Source organism: Narcine bancroftii, chromosome 5, assembly GCF_036971445.1.
Source record: "Narcine bancroftii isolate sNarBan1 chromosome 5, sNarBan1.hap1, whole genome shotgun sequence".
Classification (NCBI taxonomy): domain Eukaryota; kingdom Metazoa; phylum Chordata; class Chondrichthyes; order Torpediniformes; family Narcinidae; genus Narcine; species Narcine bancroftii.
In genome coordinates, this window is record NC_091473.1 from 41,622,312 (window position 1) to 41,626,947 (window position 4,636).

Below are 4,636 nucleotides of genomic sequence, written 5' to 3' on the forward strand. Positions count from 1 at the left end.
AGTTAAATGAGCACTTTGCTGGAGGCTTCTTGTTTAGTGATAGTTAAACATAGGACTATTCTCTTGTATGCTTCAGAAAATGAAGTTGCAGTTTTAATTCCAACTGTGTATCTATCCAAGTGTCACCTATGTACTGCAGATTGATGAAGAAGTTAGGGTGTTGTTGGTACTTAGCAAGTTAAGCAGAAAAAATGTTAGAGTACTTTGATATGCACCCCATTTTGAGGAATTTGGTCAAGAGCATGCAACCAAAGAAACTGTAAGAGATTACCACGTGATGGTGAAAAAAATTAATTATATTTTCAAAGCCACTGTGCAAAAGATGGACACCTCTAACAATTCACAAAAATTGCTGGCACTGGACCACTAGAAGCGGCATAGGAACAGCCAGGATGGTACTGAGAATCTCAGGTTAATTTTCTGGGAGCATACAGAAGCCACAAGCAAACAGTGAAAGAGCTCACCTCATCTAAAACTATTCAATGGCCTACCAGGTCAATGACCTCCACCTCACAAGTGGGAGAGGAACCTCACCACACTTCAAATCCACTGAAATGCAGTGAAACCAGTTAATCCTTAATCCCAAGGGACCTTCAAAGTATGTTAAATATAGCAACGGTGTAATTATTGAAATATCCTCGCAGAACAGTTAAAATGAACAAACAAGGACAATTAGGGATGGATAATAAATTCTGGCTTTGCCAACAATGCTTATTTTGCAAATAATGGAATAAAAACAATAGTCAAGTTGACAGTAGTTTGAACAGAGAAAAAATTGACCTTTAAATCATCACAACTCAAAATTTTAAGGCCAATGTTCAATGAATTATCATTCCATTCTGCCCTTATTTCTCTATTCTCAATGCCTATATGTACAAAATCCTGTTATTTTCTTATATATTAAGTTGAACCATACACAATGAATGACAGGGCCTAAAAAAGTGTTATAGAATATAGTTCCCTGAAAGGTAGACAACTTGCAGGGCTTTCTGCTCAAAAATATTGGTGTCTCCATACTTGAACATTATGCTGCCAGTCAGCACACTTTCCACGACACATCTGTAGAAGTTTGCCAAGGTTTTCAATGTCATATCAAACCTCCACAAGCTCCTGAAAAGGTAGAGGCGCTACCATTCTTTCTTCACAATGACATTCATGTTGGGTCCAGGAAAGGTGCTCTGAAATAACAGCTCACAGGAATTTAAATTTGCTCACCCTCTCCACCTCTACCTCTGATCTGCCAATGATCACTGAATCGTGCACCTCTAGTTTTCTAACCTGAAGTCCAGAATCATCTCCTTCGATTTGGTGACATTGAGTGTGAGGTTCTTGTTAGTACACCATTCAGCCAAGTTTTTAATCTTCTTCCTTTATGCTGACCATTCACTTCTTTTATACATCCCACTACTGTGCATTGTCAGCAAATTTGTAGATGGTGTAATTGTTGTATCTTGCCACATAGTCATAGGTGTAAAGTGAGTGGAGCAGGGGACTAAGATCACAGCTATGTGGTGCTCTGGTATTAATGGAGATGGCCTCACTGATTGTGGACTGGAGGTCAGGAAATCTATGATCCAATGACACAGTGGAATATTAAAGCCCAGATCTTGAAGTTTGTTGATCTATTTTGAGGGGATGATGGTGTTGAATGCCGAACTGTAGTCAATAAAGAGCAACCTGATATATCCATCTTTTGCTCTGCAGGTTTTCGAGTGCTTTGTGTAGAGCTAGTAAGGTGGCATCTGCTGTAGATCTGTTCTTATGGTAGACAAATTAGAATGGATCTATGTCACCTCTTCTTGGGCACTGGCAGGATTGAGGCCTGTTTGAAAGAAATGGGTACCATGCCCTGCCAGAGTGAGATATTGAAGATATCTGTGAATAAATTGGCAAGTTGGTCAGCACAGGTTTTCAGTACTCAGCTGGGTACTCTGTCCTGACCAGATACTTTCCTTGGATTAACTCTCCTGAAGGCAGCCCAAACGTCATCCTCAGATACTGACAGTAGAGGATCATTGGGGTCATGGAGATGCACAATGGCTTTTCCTTATTCTGGTTAAATATGAGCTCATGAGGGACTTCATGGATGCAGGTCATCAGCTCATTTGGTCCCAGCATCCAGAATATGTAGAAGGCTTTGAATTCATCTGGGAGTGAAGCTTTGCACCGGATTTGGTTTTGTAGCAGGTTATGTCATTAAGGTCATGCCACAGCTGTCCCTACTGCTCTTGCCCTTTTCAGTGTCAAAGGTCATGGATTTGGGAGGTCTTAACAAAATACATGGATTACTGCAGTTCATTCTGTAAATAACATACACTGGAGCTCTATGAGGCTGGTAATGAGTTAGTCAAAAGGTCAAGTTTGGGGGGAAAAAACCTCTCATTTGCGATGTTGACCATTAAAACATTTTTTACAATGATCAAAAACAAACAAGATGACAATTACATTGCAACACCTTATTTCAGATCTGCACATCACATTCACATTTGCATAAATACTTCAATATTTTAGCACATATGTTTTTTACATTATTTATGAAATACATACTTCTCCACCCCCTCAACTTAATTTATTAAACAGAAAGCCCAGAGGTCAGAATCATTGATCAAAATAAGAGGGAAATTTATTGTCCTTTAGAATTAATGGTTAACTCTTAGTTCATAAAACACAAAGTTCTTCAAAATATTTTTGAATGAATCATTGTTATCAGAAAGAAATGTTAGAGCTAATAACAATTTAAACATATTTTAGCAGAAAGTAGTTTTGAAAAGATATGATACAACATGGAACAAATTATAGAACATATAAACAGTACAACAAAGGAACAGGCCCTTTTGCACAACATGTCTGTACTGAACATGACGTCCAAATCAAACTAAAATTCTACTGCTTTCACTTGATACATATCCCTCTATTCCCTATATAATAATGTATATAGCTAGAAGCCTCTTAAGCATGACTATCATATTTTCTTCCATGACTACTCCAAGTAAATCAAGGCACCTACTACTCTCTCTGTAAAAATAAAGCATCCTGCATTTCTCCTTCAACCACCACCCACCCTCATTCACCTTCTCAACTTAAATGGATCAATGATTGGAAACCATCAATTTTTCTTTCAGTCAATGGAAGCAAGTAGAGCAGATTTCTCCATGCATTTATAAAGTACACATGATTTTACAGAGGCCTACATGTAAACTAGTTGAGAATGTCTGTCTGTTGCTCTGGATGCTTTGGTCACATTGGACAAATAAAATATTTCCTTCGGGCACCATTTCACCAGCTTACTCAGATGCGTCTGACACCCTTGGGAGTGCTCTCTCACCCCTCCTCATCATTGCAATATCCATTCATTCATTAGGAACCCTTCCATGCTGGAAGAATGTTGTTTGCACTGTGGTAATAGATTGCACCTGCTGGGCTACATGCCAGCAACGTGAAAACTTGCAATATATCAGCAGTGAACAGTATACATCAATAGGGAATAGCTTGCATCATTTATGTTAGTTCTATCTCAGCAATGCATAGAGAAGCCTCACAATATTGAACATCGAATTTGGCAACTGAAATTCACAGATTTCATGTGCTTTTCATAACAGTATTCAGGCAATGTACAACTGTTTTAATGCCAGAAAAAATTGTAATGGAAATATTTATAGGTCATATTTTAAGTTATGGATTTAACCCAAACTATTTTATGTAGTTCGATAGGTGTTTCAAATTTTCTCTGCAAAACTATTGAATCTTTGGGATATGATCATCAATCTAAGGATTTTTTTTTACTACCAAAGGAAATAACACTTCACCTGCAAGAATACACATGACCAAAATATACATCATGCTCCTTGCTTAGCCTGTTCAATTTATGAATTTTCACTCATTAAATGTTTTCCATGCAAGTAATTCTTGTGTAAATTGAGGAATGGCTGTATTTGAAAAATAACTTGGGCCAAAACTTGCTTGGGAAAACTGGCAACGAAAGGTTAAAAAAAAGTGCTTAGAAAAGATTGGTGGCATTACCAATCCATCAACCGGAGTTGTCTCAATGTGTCATTTACAAAGGTATACCATGAAGTGTCCATTTGTCTGAAACATTCTCTTTCCCATACAAATTTAAATTCTGAATAAAATAGAACAAAAATGGCAATTTTGATCATTCCATTCCAAGTTTATAGGTTCCAATCAGTAAATGGAAAGTTGGAAATGAAGAAGCTAAGAGTGCCCCTACCCACAACCCCACAAAAATAATGCAAATCTGGCCTTGCCAGTCCTGGCTTAAATTGGGGTGTTGGTTTGGCTCTCAAATCTCCTTCCAAATTTAAATATGGCCACATCCTATAATCATGGACATAAAAATGCACTGACATTAAGAATGTTAGCTTAAAACACAAGATCCCCAATGTAGCTGAAATATTTGAAAAACGATTAGCTACCAATGTAATTAGCTTTTTATTGCTCTGTTAAGAATTTACTGAGTGGCTGCATGAACAAGACTGCTATTCCAACTAAGAGTGGAGTTCAGGGGGTTAAGAAACATCACGCAGTCTCATTCTTCTGAAACTTCTGGCACCAGCTGGTGAAAGCTTTAAATACTGATTTGACAGATTTTGTCTCAACGGCAAGGCACTGTTCTGTC

The 4,636-nt window shown here is 37.8% G+C and overlaps 1 protein-coding gene across 10 annotated transcripts in view; it reads right to left on the reverse strand.

Annotated features, from left to right (window-relative positions):
- cenpp (centromere protein P) overlaps positions 1 to 4,636 on the reverse strand; it is a 343,661-nt gene that overhangs the window by 199,941 nt on the left and 139,084 nt on the right. The window lies entirely within an intron of this gene.